Below are 13,280 nucleotides of genomic sequence, written 5' to 3' on the forward strand. Positions count from 1 at the left end.
CAGTGTCCATTATGGATATAGGACACAGGGTGGTGTATGATTGAGATCGCACTTTAAAAGCTGATGTCAATTCAAAAACCTCTAATCCATTACAGACAATCAAAAAGACTTTTTCCTTATTAACTATTTTTTGTAGAAAGGGGTGAATCATGTTTATTTCCAACCTTCGATCAGGGCTTGGTCAGTCAATTTTGAGCTAGAAGGAAGGGGTGGGTCACATATTTTTCTTTTCCAATTGCACCGCCCCTTGACCCTCTCACCCCTCCCCCCCCTCTCAGTACTTATTGACAGTCCCTAACGGATGAAATCAATGAACAACAGCATTTTTAAAATATTTAAACTATTAAGCAAATAATCAACAAAGCAACATTTGTCAAAAACATTGTATAAAGTAGCAATACATGGCATTTCTCTGAAAAAAAAAAAAAAACATTTGTCTAAAAAAAATTCGAGCAGAGGGTTTCACCCGAAAAAAAAATTCCTGCACAAGAAATGGACAGAAAAAAAAAATTCATGCAAGCCGAAAATTCCCCACCCCCCCCTATCACTTTTCTAATGGTCCGTCCCTTAAGGGAATATATTCTTCGTATTTGGCTCTACCGCTTTGCGACTCGCCCAACTCGACGTTAATATAATGCTGTATTACAGTCTCAAAATCGCAATTAGTTAATATTATTTTGTTTTATAATTTCCTCTCAATTACAAGTTGTCATGCCATATTTGCTTCAACGCAGTTGGATTGGTCAAATAATAAAAAAAAAAAACAATTGGTCACCGAAGGAAACTTCTGCTGTAATAGAAATTTCTTTAATCTTTCAACGACATGGTGAAATAAATTTTACCGTTTAGTCATTTTCATTTTCGTTCAAAGTAAAAAAAGTACAAATCGTTTTAAAATTTATGACCTGTCACAACTGCACTATTAGCTTTTGGCTTTCAAATATTTTAAGCTGTCGAACCTGCTGAAAAATTTAATGCAAACGTCACTACGTGCCCACAGGAAAATTGAAAAAAAAATCGACAAAAAAGATTTTCTTTTCTGTCATATTAAATTGCGCTTACCATCAGTTATACGACAATGCATTATTCAAATTAATAATTGAGCTGTCTTTAAAGAAATAATACCTTTAACTCGAAAGCAAATTTGCCCCATCAAACCGTCACACAGCTTGAATTTAAAGAAACGCTTCAGAAAGAAGTCCATGGGAAAGGTGTAACGCGTTATTTTCTGTTCTTTTCTCCGTGATTTTGTTTTCAAGCCATTTAGATCAGAGCTTTCTTCAGATATTCAATAGAATCAGATAAGACAAAAAATGAATGTTTTAGAGAGGCGGAGGGCATCTAAACAACATAATTCTTAAAAGAACAGAGAAACAGAATCTTATGGCGTTTTTTTTTTTGCGAGTATACGTGTCTGCGTTTCACCTTCCGGCTCACGCCTGCGTTATCGAAAGTAATGTAAAGCTTGTGAAATCTCTGGCTTAACATTTAAGCCTACCGAAATCAGTTTTTAGGCATTACTGTGTCGCTACGACTTTTCGTTAAATTCAAAACTAGTTGCCGATAAAATGTTCCTTAAAATGTGTGGAAGTTTTCAGATTGCCCAAATCGTCAGTTCAATCCGCACAATATTCAAAAGTAGAATTGTATCAAGTCGAATTCTTTTATTCGCCCTCTTGCTTGGCTCGAAAGCGACCATCGAGCGGCGAATTAAATGGCAAGAGAGGGCTTTTAGAAAGTCTAGAATGAAAGCGGCATAAACAATATTGGAAATTAAGGCCGAAACTTTCTGGGAAATGCTTATCGCACTTCAAACTCGGACTTTTTTATTTAATGGATTTTTACTTGATTAATTTTTTTGTCATGTTAGTCGAAACATTAAGCATCTTTTCAGTTTACAAAGTTCAAGTATCATAAAAGTGAAATTTAAAACCTGTTTTCATCAAATAGTATTCAAAGGAACCTCTTCTACACGGTCCCTATGGTGTCTTATAAAAAAAAAATAATAAAACCTTTTTGAGCTACAATTTTACACTACGAATTATTCCACGAGTCAGCTAAAAAAAAATTTCCGAATCATTAACTTCAGCTTACAATGTAACCTTTTTCGAGTCGCAATGATGTTTCGGAGCTCACGACTCGATTGAAGAGGGTTGCAAATTATGCGCATTCATTGTAGATATATAAATTTAGACATAGTCCAGTTTAAAGAGAAACGTCATATTCACGCCGTAAAAGATACATAAATTGTATTTTGAAAAGGTACGAAAGCAAGATTAGGTGTCGCAATAGTTTTCACTTGCTATCAGGTAAGTTTAATCCAGGTTACGCCAACACTGAGCGAACAGACTTAGCACTTGCCCTTAACTCGGCACAAGAATTTTACCCAAAGGATTCCAATGTAACTTTTATCAGATTTGGAAAGCTATATAAGTGAAAACTTAAACTTAGCTTAGGTTATGTCGATAAATGGAAAATTGCTTACCGCGGGAGTCGGCAACCGTGGGGCTTTGAAGCCAGCCTCCCCAAATAGCTGTTACGAACAGCAAAGGAAGTGCAGGGAAAGTACGGACCATGTTTCCTTCTCTTAAAGTGTTTCTCGACAGCAAAATCGCTACTTTTCAATGGAGAGTTCTTTGAATGGCGCTTAACTGCGTTGCATGTACCTCAAGGGTGTGTATTGCAACGCACGGCAACCAGTTATGTATCGCTCAGTTTTATATCTAAACAAAAAGTGGGCGATGGTTTTTCTCTATTACTTCTGGTAATCAATTATTCATCAAATACAAGGGAAGTTTTCGCTTTTTTATGAAGCAAACAACACGAAAATTCGTAGCAACAGTCGTCGTGCATCTTAGCATAATTGTTTTCGTTTGTAATTGTTTTTATTTTCATTCTGGCATAGTGATGGGAAGAAGTTAGTTAAAAGTGTTAAAGTTTTTAAGAGTTCGTTTTAATATTTGTAAGTTTACATATGATAATAATACGTGTTTTGGAATGGTTAAGTTGTGACATTAACTACGGATGTTTATGTCTAGTTTGGTAATAGTTTTACGAACGGCTTTACTTTATTACCCTTTACCCACAGGCGATTTTATTCATCAATTCATCTGCCATGGGTTGCTAAGAGACACTTAAACAGGCCCGTAATTATACATAACGGAAGCTCAGTCTTGTTAAAATAAAACTTAGCGAAGAAGACTATTTTTTACTGAAAGGCGCAAGTTTTGAGGTAAAGAAGTATTGAATTGCTGTATAGTAACAGATATAAAATAAACCTTGACTCGTCAGAAATTTTTCAGGCGAATGTTTTTTAGTATGAAATGTTTACCAGTCATTTTCTTTGAGGGACATTAATTATGCATTGAAAATACGTTCAAAGCTCTTATATTTAGAATAAACAGGATGTTGAGTTATGTAAAGGAAAGCTTTAATTATCTGTGTGAGTTTCTCTCAGAATGCTGCCGAATTAAAATAAAGAGAGTTAACAGTTTTCTCCCCCGTTATAATTAGGCGGTGGAATTTAAATAGGCGAATTTTAATCAACACACAAGCCCTAAATAAATATAAAGTCCTAAACTTTCCTTGTTTTCTTGTTTAAATAACTGCCTTGATCTAGCATCTAGGATGGGGTCTCAACGGAGACTGCAGGGGGCTTATTAAAAGATGTAACAATTTCAAAGGGAGGCTTATTAGAAAAATTGAGAGAAAGTTCTACGAATGCAAATTTGACAAAAGGGAAAATGTTCTATTTTGAAAATATAGCTTTAAGACGCGAGGTTGCACGATTTCTCCAGGTATAAACGTGTAAAGAAGGCTGGTAGGCAAAAATTCCTAAAAAGAGTAAAGTTCATTGAGAAAAATAGACTCTCGTGTGGAATTTTATAGTCAGAATGCAAAATTTTAAGAAAAAGAAATACTCTATGTTTTTTTAATTAAAAAAAGAAGACTTCATTTTATGTTTTTGAGTTAGCTGAAAGCATATTTTATTTACATGTACTTGTTCAGTTATAGCTTAAACTTCGAATGTTTACGCCAGTCTAGGTAACAGTTCTGTTTAGTACTTTTCCGTAATTAGTCTTTTAATACAGGCGATTTTTACTCATCAATTAACCTGAGGGGGATAAAAGACAGCAGAATAACAAATTTACAAAATTATATGGGTTGCTGAAGTAAAAAAAGGGGCCCGAAATTATACATAACGGATGCTAACGGTATATTTGTAAGGGTAAAACAATGATTAAGTTTCTTAAAAGCCGAGAAGGCTATTTTTCAAAATTGCATCAATTTTAGATGTATGTCATTATAGTTTTGCCCTACTTTTCATTAATTAGTCTTTCTTAACAGGTGATTTTAACACATCAATTTACCAGCGGGGGTTGAGGACTGTGGAGTACTACATTTACAAAATTAACTATGTTGCTAACGTCTATCTTTGTTGAGGAAAAAGCAATGATCACGTACTAAGGACAAAGAGCTTAGAAGAATATTTTCCACGGATTGCAGGGAATTTGGATGTAAAGAGATATTTAATGTTTTTTTTTTTTTTTAACAACATTTCTGAAAGAAACTTGTAATTTCAATTCCTCATTAAGTCGTCGGGAACGAAAAAAGGCGGGAAATTAACCGGCCTTTTTTTTTAAAGACATTAATTATATATTAGACGTCTAATGTTTAATGTCCGAATTTATAAGTCGAAGAAACAACGAAAACGTTCTATGTTTTCTTTGAAAAAATATAACAAAAGAAGAGTTTTTTATTTTTCTGAGTTAGCGCATTAAATTTGCATGTATTGGATTGGTTTAGGTACGGAAAATTCTGTCGATCGATCGCTTTTCTTTAATGAGAATCGAAAAATAAGCCCCCGAAGGCTTGTTTTTCCATTCTGTACTCGGCTGCCACTCACTTCCAACTTTTCAATAATTAGCCTTTTTTTACAGGCGGCTTTTACCCACTAATTACCTGCGGTAAATAAAAGACAGAGGAAATATATGTTAACAGAAAAAAATGGGTTGCTCAATGACACAAAGCGGCCCGTAATTATACATAACGGATGTTGGGTTCAATTTTTGTGGAGGCAAAGCAATGATGACGTACCTAAACTGTAAAACAAAATCTAAAAATACTATTTTTTACAGATTGCCGAGAATTTGGGTGAACTTAAAAATGTAAATAACTAATCTGGAGAAAATCTGGTGATAATTCTTTTTAACCCATCGGGAATGAAAACAGGGAATTTTCCCGACGACTTTATTTACCAGTCAGTTTCTTCGAGAAACATTAATTATACATTGAACTTCGAACGATATGAAACCCGTTATAGTAAGACTAAAAATAATGTTGACGTGTTAAAGAAACAGGGTTTAATTATTTGTTCAAGTTCCTCCCAGAACCTAAATTTGAGCAAAAGGAGAAATATTTTAAATTTGTAGATTTTTTCCCATTTTAGTTACATGGAGTTTAATTAAGTCCGTGTGGATGCGAATTTTAATTACGTACGTAAATTGAAAAATGAGGATAAACAACCCGTGTCTATGGAAATTGCAGACGCAAGTCATCCTTTTACGAGGGAGGCAAAAGCTTCATTCTTTTTCTTTTGTTTTAGCCACAAAGCTATATGTCCGATTTGAAGGATGTTGCAATTTAAAATAGAAGCCTTAGTTTGTTGAGTTTGTTGAGTGAAAACAAAATTTATTCAGAGAAAGTTCGTCTCCCAATGCAAATTTCATTGAATAGAAAATAATGTTTTATTCAGGAGGTAAAGTTTGAAAACCTACCCTGGTTCAAGAGGTTTTCTTTCTTCTTTCCAAGCTCTCTTTACGTTTACAAACGACAGAGAAGAATCGTTCTCTGGACGCTTTGCGGCTCGCTTACGCCTTTTCGCGGATCTTTGAAGAAATAAAAGAGAGAAAACCTGTATGAAGACGCGAATATGCGAAACAAGGCCAGATACCTGCAAAGTTTGCTTTGATATGGATTATTTTAAACAATATAAATACTCCTTTACACGTATAACTACAAAACTGTATAGTTTAATGCGGCAAACATGGTCCGAAATACAACGTTTTTGAACTCGACAAAAGAAAGCGAATATTAATTCAGCGTTATTTCGCACTGGGAAGTCTATCACTTCTGGTAATCAATTATTTATTATCGATACAAATACAACGGAAGTTTTTCTTTTTACTGTTTATGGAGTAAACAACACGAAAATAGATAGTAGCGGGGGCATTCGAGCAGACTTTGTTTCATAATATGAAAATATTTATTTTTCATTCTGACATTGTTTCAATTTTTCGTTCTGTATATATTTTTACATTTGTAATTTATTTTCTCGGCATATTAGCATATGTTTTGCTAGGGGCCTAGCCAGCCCCCGTCAGCTCCGAGGGTAAATAAATTTTATTGATTGATTGATTGATTGAAATACGATTGGGAGCTTGAGAAAACAACAAATACGTTGAAGGATGTTTCAATACTGTTACGTCTTTTGAGTGAAAATAAAATTTATTCAGAGGATCTTCTTCTCCAAATGCAAATTTTGGCTGAAAGGGGAATAATCTTGCTATTTTTAACTATAGTTTGAAGACGCAAAGTTGCGCAAAACCCCAAAAAGCTGGCTTTGATATGGATCCACTTTTAACAATAAAAACTTCTTTAGAAAAAAAAATAAAACTTTTTTTATGTTTGATTTCTTAATGTTTCAAATTTATTCACACGATTATCATCACAGCCATTTGTTTTGTACATGCGTTTTTCGCGCCAATAATACTCGAGTGGAAAAGTCTAGAAAACTAATTATTTTTGTAGTTCAAGCTGAGTTGAGTTCTCTGAGAGCGAATCCTTTAGTCCATATTCGAATTTTTAAGAAATCCAAAATTCGATGTTTTCTTAAACTAAAATGGAAGAGTACGTATTCAGTCAGTAATCAGGTAAACAACTTCAAAGCTGTGCACACGCTACCTATTATCAAAGATCGCGCGTGTCGGCCGCCACTTTGAATCGCGGCAAACATGGCTCCTCAGACAATTTTGTATAGTAAAATCCAGTGCTGAATAATTTCTGCATAAACTTACCCATGAAACGGACAAACGCTGTAAACTCAAATAAGTTTAGTAAAGGATGATAATGAACATAGCTGAGCACTGTAAAAACTGGAGCGTGAGTAATCGCGTTTTAAAATTACATTGGCGGCAATTTGTTTTATATTGTAATTCAATACCAACTGTATGGATATCATGATAACCAGCGTTCCAGAGAACGTAAGTTCTCAAATTTCATCGTCCAAATCATACACCAGAGGTCTTTAGTTTATAGCATAAAAATATTTTACCAATCAATTTATACTACATGAAGAAATAATTCTATGTTGGATATTCCCCCACACCGACAATGTATGTTCGCTCCTTCTTTGCCACCACTCACAATGGAAGCCATTTGCAATAAAAAAAACGCCCATTAATTAAAGCAGTAATAAATCGAGGGAAGATGGTTTATTTAGGCTGTTTTTTATGATTATGATACTTATGTTATTCTGAGTATCCGTTATTCATTTTGTTCTGAATTTTCTTGTCTATGTCTTTCTTGTCTCACTTGTTAATCCATAGTTTTTAATCCAGTGGGTACTCTTTTCTAAAGTAGCGGTACCAAGATCGAAAACTTAAATCTACTTACTAACAGCCATGCATTTTCTTTATTGTGAGTTGTAAGAATTTGCTCTTATATCAAGATTTAATATGCACCTAGATAGGTTGGGGATCTATGCCGACACAGACATAAACGCAAATGAAACGTTATTCGAGCGCAATGAAAGACACGTGTGAAGTAGCACAAGGCAAACGCAAATGTAGGTGCAAGAAATGAACAATTTTCCACCTTCTTGCACTTGGCTTGCGCTTTGATTTCCGCTTGGTTCACGTTTGTACATTGCAAACACAAATGCAGGCTTAAACAAGCGACAGATGACATTTCCGCCATCATGAAATGAACGACAAATGCGCTTTTGTAACTTACATTTCTTGCTCTTGCTTTACACGTGTGAAAATCGGTTGCGTTTGCGCCTTAATGGGTGATCGTGCTGGACAGTGAACCTCACCTTATAGTGACCCCACTAACACGGCTATTTTGTTGGGTCGAATCCCAATACAACGAACATTACGATAACAGGACCATCTTAACAGGGACTTAAACTCGGTTACTGCGAGCCGTTTTAACCTTGACTATTGGTATTATAAAGTAATTTCGGCGAAATTAGGCCCTGGGTTGACAGATAAAAAAAGGAATTAAAATATCTCGCCAATTTGTTCTCTAGCACTTTGGTCGCAGTGTTTGAGTAGATTACAAATAATATTAAGTTAAAAGAAAAAAAATAATTAAAAAGGGTCCGTTTTGGGGGGGGGGGGGGGGTGGAACTTTATTTAATTGTCAATAAACAACGTCGAGGGCTTGGCTTTTTTCTAGGGTGATATTAAAACACATTACATATTTGTAAAAAAAAAAAAAAAAAAACAAGTAAACACTGTACTGGAGAACTCTTTTTATTGATAGCTGCACACTAAGTTTCCAGTATCACCTACAATGTTGTAAAAGCTTATAATATCCCGTGTACACCGACTAATTTAACATATGTTAATAAACATCAATTTAAAATTACAAATCAGTAGCAGAAACTGAAAGCTATATAAATCTTTCTAATAGTGAAATAGGCTTCCACCTGGGAACTTTTAATAAACCTAAGTAAAACGATTTACCTATCGATCTTTTAAACATCAATGAAATAAAAAATTAACCTTAGGTGTAAACGGGTTGTTACGTTTAAAAAATGCAAGATAATGAATATAATGAATATAATGTAGTAAATGGTTTCATAGTATAATGGATATACAATGTCAATTTACAGTGTAACACCTCCGGAGGGTATTCCCCTACAAAAATGACGGGGCTGCTCGTTGTAAAATTTGGAAAACATCCCTAAAAGCTGCCACAATCTCGCTCTGTGGGTGTAGCCCAAATTGATTTTCACCTCAAAGTCAAATGTTAACACGACTTTTGCGAACACCTTCTTGTCTTAAAGATTTTTTGAAATTATTGTCATAAACCTTTATCCTATTTAAACGACGATAATCTTAATTTAACGACCCCTAAATGTACCGAGACCACTCAAGCAACTGTCATTTCAGGTATTTAGCCCCCTAAATTTTACCCTCTAAATAGTACAAAGAGCATGCCCGTCTGTTTTATAGGGGTGTTCCCCCCGGGACACTGCCTCCCGCTCTTTGAATAAGTTTTGACACTTAACGCATTGTATGGCTAATCCGTTGGGAGAAGCCAAAGTAGAAACATTCCGATAGTCTGCACGTGCAGTTGTTAGATTCTGGATTGGCCGAAACGCTTGGAAAACCAACAATAAGATGACAACAGATTGTCAGTTAAAACTTAATCAAAACGTTTCACGAATGACAGCAGCATCTTGTGATATAATATAGCATATATATATCTTAGTAGTAAAGTATTCTTATCAGTATTCACCAAGCGCATTTGATACACGCCCCTAAACATATTTACAACTAATTTATGTACATTTCAGCCTCTAAAATGGGTTTGTAAGCAATGTCACGCATTGCTTCACTTAGAAACATTGCGTGACGACCCAGTAATGATTGTCAAGGAGACAAGGTGTGCGTCACGCCATACATACATACATTAGTACAGTGTAACAAACCCCGATAAAACGAATCGCTTCCCAAACGTTTAGACTTTCACTGTAGTTCGCGTTAAAACCGATGACAAAATCACTTTTTTGCCGGGTAAAGCCGAGCTTCGCTTCTTTGCCCAAACGCGTAAAAACGTTGTTCTTTTCCAATTGATTAAAAGCTGCTTTACAACAAATTCATACGAGAAAATTTAGAGTTGATTTTCGGTTGGAACCCGAAAACCTACTTGTCCGTTGATTGTTACATTAAGGTTTTGTTACCCGGTTTGTATTGTTCCTTGTATTGTTTAACACATTAATTTCTTTTCAGAGAACAACGATTAACACATCCGAATGCCCAAATAAGGGCGCTTTTCTTTGTCAGCTCACAAAGCTCCAAAATTTGAGTTATGAGTCTATTCTGTCGGGCATCAAAATCAGCCAATTCAAGGAGATAACATTGGGAGTTCTCTTGGTGTACAAACAACTTCTCCCAACTAGTACTATACTAAGTCTATAGAGACTAGTAAGGAGAATTTGTATATTGTTAATATCGATCCACTTCATTCCGCAATATTTTTTTATGTTCAGCAAAATGTGTCACTTAATTATGTGATGTAAAATGGGAATAAATAAAATGAGAATTTGCAGTGGCATTTCCACTGAGTGGCTATTCGTCCACTGTTTCCAGATCGAATTGGAATTTTAAAGTGTTGGTTTTTGCAGAGGGAGAGAAACTGGAGAACCCGGAGAAAAACCCTCGGAGCAAGGACGAGAACCAACAACAAACTCAACCCACATATGACGTCCAGGAATCGAACCCGCGCCACATTGGGGGGAGGTGAGCGCTCACACCACTGCGCCATCCCTGCTCCCCGATGTTATTCTCTTGACATTAGCATCATTTACAGAATAGACCTACAATTTGTCCTAACACAACTTTCCCTTAAAATGCTATGGTCAAGACTAAGTTATTAATGCTACTTTGCAGTTTATCATGTACCAAATTAAAAAAGCAAATTTAGATACGATACGTACTAAGAAAACTAAAGTTGGACCTTAGTTTCTTGAAAATGTAAGCTCGAAAAAGGCTAATTACTTTTTTTAATAGAATGTTGGATATTTCATGATTGCTGTTCAACTTGATCTACTAACAGATCTAGTAGCAGCTCTTGCAAGGTAAGAATAGCGATATCCTTCGAGAGAACAACAGAACAAACAACAGCAACAATGTCGACGTCTCTTGCTTATAAAACAAATTGCAATCCTCTAACACTAGAGGACCAGTAAGAATTACAAGCTTACGAGAGCTGCTACGCTACTGAAAGCGTTACAATATATAGCTTGAGGAAATGCAAGCTATATACGAGCTATGCCTGAGATCACTTTTAAGAGATCCTTGTTGTGTCTTATTAGATTAGTTGCATGTGCGCCAAAAACTATTCTGTGACACTACACAACTAAACAACACAAACTGGCCATTGTAACTAACATCTATCTCCTCTTTTACTTACATTTGCTTAATAGATTTTAGTGGCGCTAATTGGGAAAATAAACAACTACGCCATGAAATAGTAAATTCTCAACCTCGGTTATTGCATTTCTAATTTTCGGATAGGCTCACAAAATTCGGTTTACAGTAAATAACCGCAGTTTCTCCTTTTATAGAAAACAGAATGGCGGTATGTTCACAGTTCGGCTCGTCGCGACAACATTTTTTTACAAAAAAAAAATGGCTAAAAATCGAAACATCATTTAAATACAAACCACCTTAATGTCACCATTAACTGCATTAAGTGTATTAGTCATATTAGTGCGCAAAGTTTGATACGAAAAAATTAAGGGAATATTAAAGCAATTTACGGAGAAGATGCGAAAACCGAGGCAAATTAATTCGTCGAGAAAGTGAAACATTTTCACCATAAAAATAGCTATGCTTTATTCAATAGAGTTAGTTTCGTGTGGGACATAATTATTTGGACAATGCTTTTCAATGGCAGGAACTTTTAAGGCTAAGCTTTCAAGACAAACTAGCTAAATAAGTACCGGACACGAATTTTTATAACGGTATAATCAAACACCACCGACAGTGAAATTATCTTTGAAAGGCATCTTTCTCTCCATCCGTGTAGCTATTGACAGTCTGTCATTAACTTTAGCGAACTTTATCAGTTCTGAGGTGCAGGTCTGGTCTGCTAGACAAGCAAAATCCTCCTTTATTTGTACAAGGAACGTTCAGCTTCGCATTTGTCTTGAACCTTTCTGTTAACCTAACCCGTTTGTCGAAACTTTCCATGATACAGACAATTTAAAAGGAGATTAAGTGAAGAATATTTACCACTTGAAGAAATGTCATCTCTCGACTCTCGCTTGTTTCTTCTCGTTTCTTAAAACTTACACATTGAAAAACGGCCCTTTCTCACTCTGCCTTCTCACTCAGTTCAAACTAAAACGCCGACATCATTTTTATAATGTAAGAAAATCAATAAAACAACGCTGTAGTAAAAATAGAGTGTTCTTTGAAACTTTCCATGGCAATAACCGAGGTGTGAATTTAGTAAAACAGTTATTCCATTCGCTTGTTGGATATCAGGTGATTATGGTCCACTCCGCGCTAAGCGCGTCGTTGGTTATTTTACAACCTCATATCCAACGCGCGCTCATGGAATAATTATTAAATATCCAGCAGCTGCTAGACTAGCTGAAGGTCATTTGTTATTGGGTTAGTCACTGCCACAGTAACGCATGTCACAACCTGGTGTTCCACGCAAATTGTAGATATAGTAGGAGCCGCAGTTCTTCACTTGAATGAGCGCAATTTTTCCGCAGCAACCTCCAAACTTGTGAAAGCAGACTTTTCTTGTGACTGTACCCTCAGCCACTGTAGGATGAGCACCATCCAACCAGCCTGGGGAGGTTGTATCACATCTCTCCTCCGATGGACATGAGGTCGCCATTCGTGTCCCTGCTGCTCCTTGAAAACGATACCAGCCATTGAGGTTATAGTCACATTGATAAGATACCGTTTCATACGTTTCTTTTCTTCCTGCATCGGACAGAGTTTGGTAGTTTTGGCATACATCAGCTAAAAAATAATATTAAATTAATAAATAAGCAATCAAGAAAGTAAACAAACAAACAAACAGAAGAATGAAAGTTCTCTTTGTTTTGTTCATTTTTACTGTTTGTTATTGTTGTCGTTTTTATTTTTCGTAGAGGATGTATTTGTTGCGGTTCAACCTTACTCTTGGTACAATCTGGTTTTTCCTGTGATTTATATTCATTAACATAAGATTATTCATTATTCATTACCACTACAAAGAAAAATATCAAAATGTGTAAGGATACGATTGAACGCAACAAACACGTTCTGTTAAAAAAAAATATTTAAGTGTTATCAGCCTCAGCTGCCGGCTTTGGCTGATTACTGTACCCAAATTCGCAAGTAGCCAATCAGAAGCGCGATCTACTGTCCTGATATCCTACGATATCAAGTCACTGACCTGATATGCCACCATATCACGGTCACTTTGAAGTAAAGTAGTGTTACCGAGCGATGAATTGAAAAGAGGTTTTACCAATAAAACAG

General features: G+C 35.6%; 1 protein-coding gene across 1 annotated transcript in view; it reads right to left on the minus strand.

Moving 5' to 3' along the window:
- The window catches only part of LOC144664678 (uncharacterized), a 70,195-nt gene that overhangs the window by 16,029 nt on the left and 40,886 nt on the right, over positions 1 to 13,280 (minus strand). The gene's annotated exons all lie outside the window — the stretch shown is intronic.

This window comes from Oculina patagonica, chromosome 9, assembly GCF_052425735.1.
Source record: "Oculina patagonica isolate OP01 chromosome 9, crgOcupat, whole genome shotgun sequence".
NCBI lineage: Eukaryota > Metazoa > Cnidaria > Anthozoa > Scleractinia > Oculinidae > Oculina > Oculina patagonica.